Source organism: Schistocerca cancellata, chromosome 5, assembly GCF_023864275.1.
Source record: "Schistocerca cancellata isolate TAMUIC-IGC-003103 chromosome 5, iqSchCanc2.1, whole genome shotgun sequence".
NCBI lineage: Eukaryota > Metazoa > Arthropoda > Insecta > Orthoptera > Acrididae > Schistocerca > Schistocerca cancellata.
In genome coordinates this window covers 834,740,163-834,752,936 of record NC_064630.1, presented here as the reverse complement: position 1 = coordinate 834,752,936, position 12,774 = coordinate 834,740,163, and positions in this window count along the sequence as shown.

Here is a 12,774-nt window from a genome sequence, read left to right as displayed (position 1 = left end):
CTGTCCTGCCTCGAGATCTCCTAGGTTTGCATCTGACCCACAAAGTTGACTTGTGCGCTTCCAATGATGAAGTCATCTACAGGCAACCACATACCAATCTGGGAGCCTTCATCGAGTGCCAGCCCCTGCCAACTACCACCCACATTCCAGCCTTTATTGAACAGGTCCACGACTGTTCAGCGCACATTCATTTGGTACCCCAGCTGGCCCCACGGTCAGTGTGAGTCCTTCATACACGAGGAGCATGTTACGCCACTCCAACCGCAGTCCTCTAATCCACCAGGCTCCTTTGACCAGCATACCTTCCCAGTTCTCACGTGCTGCCTAACATGGAGATTGAGCTGCTATTAGGTGCCATAAGCGAAACACCAACTGCCACCACCAACCCAGCAAGTGATGCGTGGAACCCTAGGTCAGAGGCTGTGCTGCTGCTCCAACTACCACTTACCTCGGCAGAGCCTCCCGTGACACCTGTTGCCACTGTGCTCCTGAAACCAGATGCACAAATTGCCATCCTAACTGGGCCATGTGTTGTCAGTCCTACATGCCTGACATCAAGGTGTGAGCCACCAGCACCATGACACCAGCCCACACTCACATGGCAACACACGACCCGTACTTCTAGCAAGAGGCTACAATAGAGGACACCCACGACACTGGCACACGACAACGTGCACTATACCACCCACCTCATATGACCTGCTCGAGCTCCAGTAGGGTGTTTCACACTCTGCAGTCCACTCAACCTTGGCAGCTGGCTGCAACACTTCGACATCCCCCTCCTAGATTAGCAGTGTGTCGGGCAGATACCCCCATGACTATTTCACCAGCTGAACTCCTGAAGTTCACCACGTGTGATGCCATCCATGCCCACTGTTGCCACTGGCCTCTCCTCACTGCCGACTGATGCCAGGTGTAGCCACCACGTCTGTCAGCTGACTGCCTCTTCTCGCAGGGACAGACGGACTGTGTGGTGATACACAAATTCATTTCCATGCAGACCACCCACCTGGTGTAGCACCTGGGTTAGCACTGCAGCATGTATTCAGATAACTCATCAGCCGGCACACACAGCATCACAGACCACGTGCGTCAATGAACAGTAGTTACATCTCACACACACCTCCTTATTGAGCCAGGGTTTTCCCAGAAAAGCTACAGAGCAGGAAACATTCTTCTCAACTGCACTGCCCACAGAGACACTGAACAGCACAAGCAACAGATGTGGCCACATGTGTTTTGCTAGTGACTATGAATTAAAGTTCATTAGGAAATGCCATCAGATTTTTTTTTAATGGGCTTGCCAAGTGTTTAGCTAGGTTCCAACAAGAAGACAATGTAGGTTATGAGTAGATTTTTAAATGCATAGCAGGATTGCAGAGCAGTGTTTTGACTTTGGAGAGCTGGCAGTAGACAAAGTAAGGGCCTGGAATAATTGCAAACAGTTGTTCAGTCCTGCTACAAACTAGATGGTTTGCATACATGGAGTATCTGGTTAATGGAGTCTGCTTAACTGCTGTGACAGTGTTATACACGTGCTAATTCTTTTAGCAGTCGGCACATGCATGTGCAGACTGACCAGACCCCATATTACTCCTTGCTAAACTCAACTTGCTAATGTCGACATTATAAATTTGTATAAATATAGACAGTGCCATCGTCAAACTGTCATTGTGAACGCCATCCACTGAACAGTGATATTACATGTGGACATGTGTAGAGTATTTGGGGCAACCACAATTGGTTGGTTCTGTCCAAGACTGTATAAAATTTAAGATTAAATTATCAACATCAGTAGCGTGATCAAAAGTCATCTGTTGTTACCAGACATCGTTAGGAACTGTTGTCCTACACAAGCAGTCCAGATTATTATTAGCAATTTATGCATTTCGTAGTGTCAGACTTAATTTAGCCACACTAGTTGTGGTCAGAACTTACAAAATTTAAAATTGTGTATCAGTGCACTGGCATTGGCTTCCTACAGGCACCATTTTTTTGTTTCTTTATTGTTTAGTGCAGAGTGCAGATGCTAATACCTGCTTGATAATTGTAATCTTCTTATTGCTTTCTCTTCTTTCATTGAATAATTATTATTATTTATTATGTATATTCAGTAGCCATGAGTTGTATACATTCTGGGCCATCCCACCCCTTCTATTCCTATACTACATTTACATGGATCAGAGTAGTTCTTTGGAACCACTGTACAGTTCCAACACTATCACAAACAAAAACCGACTGTGCGATGATGTCACTTTGTCCTTTATCTTGAAGGTTATAATGTTATTCTTTTGATGAAGTTTGTAGATTGCAAGTACAGGGGCAGTACAAGGTTTAAAATGCATTTTATGCAGACATATGCACCAAAGTTCTTACCTGTGCTGTCAGTTTTGCATCCTTCCACAATTATTGAAACAATTTAGACTCTACTGCAGAACAAGAGCCTCATTAATGATGAGATTTACCTCCATGCCATGATGAGAGGTCTGCAGCATCCAATGGCTATGTCTTCTCCAGTTACCAAACACTAATGAACCCACTGCAGCATAGGGTTGATGCCCTTATATTCCTTTTTATAGAATTAACATACTCAGCTCTCATTTTAACTTTCTTGTTGTTTGTACTGCTTGGTGATCCTAAATGTTGGGAGCTTTTGTGTTGCAGTTAGCTAGTACACAGGAAAAATCTATCCACTTGAGCATAATTCTAGAGGTTAAACCTATGTAATGGTGTTTCATGACAGTTGCTGAAATTCACATATAACTTTGTGTGATTGAGGAATGGTGCCAGAAACTGACTCAAAACTCAGGAACCTGGATTTCTCTGTGCATAGTCAGGCATTTCTGGGAGAATTCATTTGGTTGGTTGCTGTTTGGCAATTCCCTGGGAAAATGTGTAATTCAAGAGATGCAATTTATGTGAAGTGTGGTTTGTGAAAGTTCACATCTACTATTGTAGCTGTGTACTTTGCAGCTGCAATTTAGGGCAGAATGCCTAGAAATGAGAGACAGTCTTAAGTCAAAAGGAATGGTCCCTAATGCAAAGCAAAATAAGAAAAAGAAAATTTTGAAGAAAACTCAATTGTAGCATCTGTGAACCTTATGGCTTAGTTGCATTGGTCAGGTTTTAATACAAAATCTCGGGAAACATTCTGAAATGAAATGAACAAACACATTGTATGAACTGTGAGGCATGCAAAAGAATGCTTCAGTTCACTAGACAAGTTCTGGGAAATGCAGCACATTTGTGAAGCACATAGTAAGTTTTGTTTAGTAATTTGCATGTCCCATGGATCAAAATTGCACCCTTTCATTATCATGTAGACTGAGTCAGTTTCACAATTGTAACTGAAACATAAAAGCTCATTTTTCACATGATTTCAAAGCTAATTTGGATTGCATCATTAACTGTTATGTCATTAGGTAGGATCCATGTATGTAATTCCACTTTTGAGCTCTGCAATGTGATTTTCAACTACTTCATGTCAAAGTATTCACTGATAGTACATCCATCCTTTGGTAGGCACATAATCATAGATTCGTTTAGTTGCAGTTGGCACTATTCATGTACAAGCAATTGGATAACACAAAAGGCACCAAATATACTTTGTTAAATTATATTTGAAATCTGAACAATTCTGTTTGTCACACTGTCAACTTGCTACATTATTGTTTAACATAATAACATCTAATTATTTCATTGTTGTTGTTGTTGTGGTCTTCAGTCCTGAGACTGGTTTGATGCAGCTCTCCATGCTACTCTATCCTGTGCAAGCTTCTTCATCTCCCAGTATCTACTGCAACCTACATCCTTCTGAATCTGCTTAGTGTATTCATCTCTTGGTCTCCCTCTACGATTTTTACCCTCCACACTGCCCTCCAATGCTAAATTTGTGATCCCTTGATGCCTCAAAACATGTCCTACCAACCGATCCCTTCTTCTAGTCAAGTTGTGCCACAAACTTCTCTTCTCCCCAATCCTGTTCAATACCTCCTCATTAGTTACGTGATCTACCCATCTAATCTTCAGCATTCTTCTGTAGCACCACATTTCGAAAGCTTCTATTCTCTTCTTGTCCAAACTAGTTATCGTCCATGTTTCACTTCCATACATGGCTACACTCCATACAAATACTTTCAGAAACGACTTCCTGACACTTAAATCTATACTCGATGTTAACAAATTCCTTTTCTTGAGAAACGCTTTCCTTGCCATTGCCAGTCTACATTTTATATCCTCTCTACTTCGACCATCATTGGTTATTTTACTCCCTAAATAGCAAAACTCCTTTACTACTTTAAGTGTCTCATTTCCTAATCTAATTCCCTCAGCATCACCCGACTTAATTTGACTACATTCCATTATCCTCGTTTTGCTTTTGTTGATGTTCATCTTATATCCTCCTTTCAAGACACTGTCCATTCCGTTCAACTGCTCTTCCAAGTCCTTTGCTGTCTCTGACAGAATTACAATGTCATCGGCGAACCTCAAAGTTTTTACTTCTTCTCCATGAATTTTAATACCTACTCCGAATTTTTCTTTTGTTTCCTTTACTGCTTGCTCAATATACAGATTGAATAACATCGGGGAGAGGCTACAACCCTGTCTTACTCCTTTCCCAACCACTGCTTCCCTTTCATGCCCCTCGACTCTTATAACTGCCATCTGGTTTCTGTACAAACTGTAAATAGCCTTTCGCTCCCTGTATTTTACCCCTGCCACCTTTAGAATTTGAAAGAGAGTATTCCAGTTAACATTGTCAAAAGCTTTCTCTAAGTCTACAAATGCTAGAAACGTAGGTTTGCCTTTTCTTAATCTTTTTTCCAAGATAAGTCGTAAGGTCAGTATTGCCTCACGTGTTCCAACATTTCTACGGAATCCAAACTGATCTTCCCCGAGGTCGGCTTCTACCAGTTTTTCCATTCGTCTGTAAAGAATTCGCGTTAGTATTTTGCAGCTGTGACTTATTAAACTGATAGTTCGGTAATTTTCACATCTGTCAACACCTGCTTTCTTTGGGATTGGAATTATTATATTCTTCTTGAAGTCTGAGGGTATTTCGCCTGTCTCATACATCGTGCTCACCAGATGGTAGAGTTTTGTCATGACTGGCTCTCCCGAGGCCATCAGTAGTTCAAATGGAATGTTGTCTACTCCCGGGGCCTTGTTTCGACTCAGCTCTTTCAGTGCTCTGTCAAACTCTTCACGCAGTATCTTATCTCCCATTTCGTCTTCATCTACATCCTCTTCCATTTCCATAATATTGTCCTCAAGTACATCGCCCTTGTATAAACTCTCTATATACTCCTTCCACCTTTCTGCCTTCCCTTCTTTGCTTAGAACTGGGTTGCCATCTGAGCTCTTGATATTCATACAAGTGGTTCTCTTCTCTCCAAAGGTCTCTTTAATTTTCCTGTAGGCAGTATCTATCTTACCCCTAGTGAGACAAGCCTCTACATCCTTACATTTGTCCTCTAGCCATCCCTGCTTAGCCATTTTGCACTTCCTGTCGATATCATTTTTGAGACGTCTGTATTCCTTTTTGCCTGCTTCATTTACTGCATTTTTGTATTTTCTCCTTTCATCAATTAAATTCAATATTTCTTCTGTTACCCAAGGATTTCTATTAGCCCTCGTCTTTTTACCTACTTGATCCTCTGCTGCCTTCACTACTTCATCCCTCAGAGCTACCCATTCTTCTTCTACTGTATTTCTTTCCCCCATTCCTGTCAATTGTTCCCTTATGCTCTCCCTGAAACTCTCTACAACCTCTGGTTCTTTCAGTTTATCCAGGTCCCATCTCCTTAAATTCCCACCTTTTTGCAGTTTCTTCAGTTTCAATCTGCAGTTCATAACCAATAGATTGTGGTCAGAATCCACATCTGCCCCAGGAAATGTCTTACAATTTAAAACCTGGTTCCTAAATCTCTGTCTTACCATTATATAATCTATCTGATACCTACTAGTATCTCCAGGATTCTTCCAGGTATACAACCTTCTTTTATGATTCTTGAACCAAGTGTTGGCTATGATTAAGTTATGCTCTGTGCAAAATTCTACAAGGCGGCTTCCTCTTTCATTCCTTCCCCCCAATCCATATTCACCTACTATGTTTCCTTCTCTCCCTTTTCCTACTGACGAATTCCAGTCACCCATGACTATTAAATTTTCGTCTCCTTTCACTACCTGAATAATTTCTTTTATCTCGTCATACATTTCATCAATTTCTTCATCATCTGCAGAGGTAGTTGGCATATAAACTTGTACTACTGTAGTAGGCATGGGCTTTGTGTCTATCTTGGCCACAATAATGCGTTCACTATGCTGTTTGTAGTAGCTAACCCGCACTCCTATTTTTTTATTCATTATTAAACCTACTCCTGCATTACCCCTATTTGATTTTGTATTTATAACCCTGTAATCACCTGACCAAAAGTCTTGTTCCTCCTGCCACCGAACTTCACTAATTCCCACTATATCTAACTTCAACCTATCCATTTCCCTTTTTAAATTTTCTAACCTACCTGCCCGATTAAGGGATCTGACATTCCACGCTCCGATCCGTAGAACGCCAGTTTTCTTTCTCCTGATAACGACGTCCTCCTGAGTAGTCCCCGCCCGGAGATCCGAATGGGGGACTATTTTACCTCCGGAATATTTTACCCAAGAGGACGCCATCATCATTTAACCATACAGTAGAGCTGCATGTCCTCGGGAAAAATTACGGCTGTAGTTTCCCCTTGCTTTCAGCCGTTCGCAGTACCAGCACAGCAAGGCCGTTTTGGTTAATGTTACAAGGCCAGATCAGTCAATCATCCAGACTGTTGCCCCTGCAACTACTGAAAAGGCTGCTGCCCCTCTTCAGGAACCACATGTTTGTCTGGCCTCTCAACAGATACCCCTCCGTTGTGGTTGTACCTACGGTACGGCTATCTGTATCGCTGAGGCACGCAAGCCTCCCCACCAGCGGCAAGGTCCATGGTTCATAATTACTGTAATTCATAATATGGATATAAATTGGGAATGGAAGCAAAGTGTTTATTTGGGCAGCTGGATTATCTGTTGAAATTCTATCTACACTAAAAAAATAACATACTCATGTCTGAAGTAGGAAACATGGTAGGAATACTTAGGATAACGTAGTTTCAGCGCAGTTAGCAAAATTGTGATTAGCATTGTTTATTTGAATAATTTCATTTACTTCTGCATGGAAACGACATTTGTATTTAACCTCGTATCCTATTTCCTGCATTTCAACTGTAACCACTGAATGATGGCATTTTGTCTAATTTTGAACAACTTCCCTGATTGTAATTAATGAAATTACTATATGTAACGATGTTCTGATTGTCAGTGAATGTATATAAGACCCACAAGCAATCACATGAGGGTTCCATGGAAAGTGAGATTTTGAGCTGTACTGTGGGACATAACATAAAGTCAATAAATAAACAACATTCAGAGTTCTAAAGCTGAATACATCTGAATCATTTTTTGACCTTTCATGTTATTAGAGAACCATGGTGTTCTCTCGTCCACCATCACTTAAGAAATTTACTGGATGAAGTAGCTGCATTGTAGCAGTGAAAAGAAGTTAAGATCACACAATTTTTTTAACAATGTGTGTTACACCTGCCCAACTTCAAAACTTTTATTTCCGCTACTTTCTCCAAGATTAATATTTGCAAAGACTTTTTCTTCAATTTGTTTATTGTTTCAACAGTTACTACACCCAGAAAAGTGGTTACACCACATAACACATTTACTCAATGAAAAATATGTCAACATGCCCACCATTTACATTATAGTATTAAGTTTTTTTCTATGGGCAATGATAAGTACTTCTCTGTGTTCTGAAATTCTTCTACAGCACAGAAGAGCTGTCTAACAGATACAATTTCAGTTAGAGTTTTTAGTTACTTTCATTGTTGTTGTAGTAGTAGTCTTCAGTCCTGAGACTGGTTTGATGCAGCTCTCCATGCTACTCTATCCTGTGCAAGCTTCTTCATCTCCCAGTACCTACTGCAACCTACATCCTTCTGAATCAGCTTAGTGTATTCATCTCTTGGTCTCCCCCTATGATTTTTACCCTCCACGCTGCCCTCCAATACTAAATTTGTGATCCCTTCATGCCTCAGAACATGTCCTACCAACCGATCCCTTCTTCTGGTCAAGTTGTGCCACAAACTTCTCTTCTCCCCAATCCTATTCAATACTTCCTCATTAGTTATGTGATCTACCCATCTAATCTTCAGCATTCTTCTGTAGCACCACATTTCAAAAGCTTCTATTCTCTTCTTGTCCAAACTATTTACCGTCCATGTTTCACTTCCGTACATGGCTACACTCCATACAAATACTTTCAGAAATGACTTCCTGACACTTAAATCTATACTCGATGTTAACAAATTTCTCTTCTTCAGAAACGCTTTCCTTGCCATTGCCAGTCTACATTTTATATCCTCTCTACTTCGACCATCATCAGTTATTTTGCTCCCCAAATAGCAAAACTCCTTTACTACTTTAAGTGTCTCATTTCCTAATCTAATACCCTCAACATCACCCGACTTAATTCGACTACATTCCATTATCCTCGTTTTGCTTTTGTTGATGTTCATCTTATATCCTCCCTTCAAGACACCATCCATTCCGTTCAACTGCTCTTCCAAGTCCTTTGCTGTCTCTGACAGAATTACAATGTCATCGGCGAACCTCAAAGTTTTTATTTCTTCTCCATGGATTTTAATACCTACTCCAAATTTTTCTTTTGTTTCCTTTACTGCTTGCTCAATATAGAGATTGAATAACATCGGGGAGAGGCTACAACCCTGTCTTACTCCCTTCCCAACCACTGCTTCCCTTTCATGTCCCTCGACTCTTAGAACTGCCATCTGGTTTCTGTACAAATTGTAAATAGCCTTTCGCTCCCTGTATTTTACCCCTGCCACCTTTAGAATTTGAAAGAGTGTATTCCAGTCAACATTGTCAAAAGCTTTCTCTAAGTCTACAAATGCTAGAAATGTAGCTTTGCCTTTCCTTAATCTTTCTTCTAAGATAAGTCGTAACGTCAGTATTGCCTCACGTGTTCCAGTATTTCTACAGAATCCAAACTGATCTTCCCCAAGGTCAGCTTCTACTAGTTTTTCCATTCGTCTGTAAAGAATTCGTGTTAGTACTTTGCAGCTGTGGCTTATTAAACTGATTGTTCGGTAATTTTCACATCTGTCAACACCTGCTTTCTTTGGGATTGGAATTATTATATTCTTCTTGAAGTCTGAGGGTATTTCGCCTGTTTCATACATCTTGCTCACCAGATGGTAGAGTTTTGTCAGGACTGGCTCTCCCAAGGCCATCAGTAGTTCCAATGGAATGTTGTCTACTCCGGGGGCCTTGTTTCGACTCAGGTCTTTCAGTGCTCTGTCAAACTCTTCACGCAGTATCGTATCTCCCATTTCATCTTCATCTACATCCTCTTCCATTTCCATAATATTGTCCTCAAGTGCATCGCCCTTGTATAGACCCTCTATATACTCCTTCCACCTTTCTGCTTTCCCTTCTTTGCTTAGAACTGGGTTTCCATCTGAGCTCTTGATGTTCATACAAGTGGTTCTCTTATCTCCAAAGGTCTCTTTAATTTTTCTGTAGGCAGTATCTATCTTACCCCTAGTGAGATAAGCCTCTACATCCTTACATTTGTCCTCTAGCCATCCCTGCTTAGCCATTTTGCACTTCCTGTCGATCTCATTTTTGAGACGTTTGTATTCTTTTTTGCCTGCTTCATTTACTGCATTTTTATATTTTCTCCTTTCATCAATTAAATTCAATATTTCTTCTGTTACCCAAGGATTTCTACTAGCCCTCGTCTTTTTACCTACTTGATCCTCTGCTGCCTTCACTACTTCATCCCTCAAAGCTACCCATTCTTCTTCTACTGTATTTCTTTCCCCCATTCCTGTCAATTGTTCCCTTATGCTCTCCCTGAAACTCTCTACAACCTCTGGTTCTTTCAGTTTATCCAGGTCCCATCTCCTTAAATTCCCACCTTTTTGCAGTTTCTTCAGTTTTAATCTACAGGTCATAACCAATAGATTGTGGTCAGAGTCCACATCTGCCCCTGGAAATGTCTTACAATTTAAAACCTGGTTCCTAAATCTCTGTCTTACCATTATATAATCGATTTGATATCTTTTTGTTTCTCCAGGGTTCTTCCATGTATACAACCTTCTATCATGATTCTTAAACCAAGTGTTAGCTATGATTAAGTTGTGCTCTGTGCAAAATTCTATCAGGCGGCTTCCTCTTTCATTTCTTAGCCCCAATCCATATTCACCTACTATGTTTCCTTCTCTCCCTTTTCCTACACTCGAATTCCAGTCACCCATGACTATTAAATTTTCGTCTCCTTTCACTATCTGAATAATTTCTTTTATTTCATCATACATTTCTTCAATTTCTTCGTCATCTGCAGAGCTAGTTGGCATATAAACTTGTACTACTGTAGTAGGTGTGGGCTTCGTATCTATCTTGGCCACAATGATGCGTTCACTATGCTGTTTGTAGTAGCTTACCCGCATTCCTATTTTCCTATTCATTATTAGACCTACTCCTGCATTACCCCTATTTGACTTTGTGTTTATAACCCTGTAGTCACCTGACCAGAAGTCTTGTTCCTCCTGCCACCGAACTTCACTAATTCCCACTATATCTAACTTTAACCTGTCCATTTCCCTTTTTAAATTTTCTAACCTACCTGCCCGATTAAGGGATCTGACATTCCACGCTCCGATCCGTAGAACGCCAGTTTTCTTTCTCCTGATAACGACATCCTCTTGAGTAGTCCCCGCCCGGAGATCCGAATGGGGGACTATTTTACCTCCGGAATATTTTACCCAAGAGGACGCCATCATCATTTAATCATACAGTAAAGCTGCATGCCCTCGGGAAAAATTACGGCCGTAGTTTCCCCTTGCTTTCAGCCGTTTGCAGTACCAGCACAGCAAGGCCGTTTTGGTTATTGTTACAAGGCCAGATCAGTCAATCATCCAGACTGTTGCCCTTGCAACTACTGAAAAGGCTGCTGCCCCTCTTCAGGAACCACACGTTTGTCTGGCCTCTCAACAGATACCCCTCCGTTGTGGTTGTACCTACAGTACGGCTATCTGTATCGCTGAGGCACGCAAGCCTCCCCACCAACGGCAAGGTCCATGGTTCATGGGGGGGGGGGGGGGGGGTTACTTTCATTATCCGTAAGGAATTTTAAATCACTGCGTAGATGGTCAAAGATTTTTATGGCTCAATACTTCACCTCATTACATAGAGTTTTCAAATTACTTGATTTTACATGTAGGACACACATCAAGATTTGCAATAAGAACATCTGTCAAGAAAATGTTTAAACTTTTTATATACAAGTCTGAAATACAGCTATGAAATACTTACTACAGTTACTTGTATACAAAAAATTAAATGTGTAAGTTCTTTGTTCAAACTCTGAAACTGTCCTCAATGAATTCTTCAATAGAGTAGTAACACTTTTCCACCAGAAGAGTAAAGAGCAATCTTTTCAGTGAACCTCACTCTATGTTAAATATAAAAAGAAAGGAGCAATTAGGGGGACAATGAAACAACCTAATAAATGCAGGTATGGACTCAGTACATGAATCCATTATAACAGAGTCCCTGAGGATCCAAACTACTGAGACAACTTGAGGGCAAACACATTATAGTAAGTGTTCCACAATGGCCACCATTCGCTCCTCATTAATGCCGGTACACACACACAAAAATCCTACACACATTCCGAATGTGTTGGCAGCCGCCCTCAATGCATTCTTGAGTTTCATCAATACTGTTGACGGGGTTGGAATACACCAAAGCCTCTAATTATTCCCACATAAAAAAATCCAACAGATTCTAGTCGGGGGTCCATGAGGCCACAGTACTGGCAAGCCACGACCAATACATTTGTCACCGAAGATTCATCCTATGCATTCCCAGTCACGTGAACATGTGGTGGTGCACCACCGTGCATATACCACATACACATCCTTTCACCATAAGGAGCATCATCCAAACAGTTGATTATCTTCGTGTTGCAGGAAATGCAGGTACAAAGAACCAGTCGTTCGGTCAGCAAGGAACTGTGGCCCAGTCAACCAGTCACCAATGACATCGACCCAGACATTAACTGAAAATCTCCACTGATGTGCCATCCCAGAGGTGGTGTATGGGCTCTCATAAGTCCAAATGTGTTTATTGTGGATGTTCATAATACCATGTCAGGTAAAGCATGTTTCATATGAAATAACATGTGCACAAGAAGCTACGGATCATTCTCACATACTACAAGGATCCATTGGTGGGAGGCAAGCCAGGCTGGGGAGTCAGGTGTGGCCAGGGCTCGCATACTTTGTACACGACGTGGGTACAACTGTGTCTTATGTAGTATCCATCGTACGTTGTAGGGTGAAACACGTTCTGCTATAGCAATCCTTCTGGTACTTGTGCCTTGCATTGCATCCACTTATAATACAAACTCCTCTGTTCACGGTATCAACACATTTCTTCAACTGCTTGCACTTTGGGTTTAAATGAACTGGTCTTGTGCATGTACTAATACACACTCTACCGTCTGGCCATCATCTCCGAGTACTCACTTTGTGATACAATTGGTTTCAGTGCATTGACATCAGCACACCTGTACAAGAAGTGGATGTCATCCATTTGTTTGTTTTAAAATGTGTGTGGAGCCATAGCAACCACTTCAAATGCTAC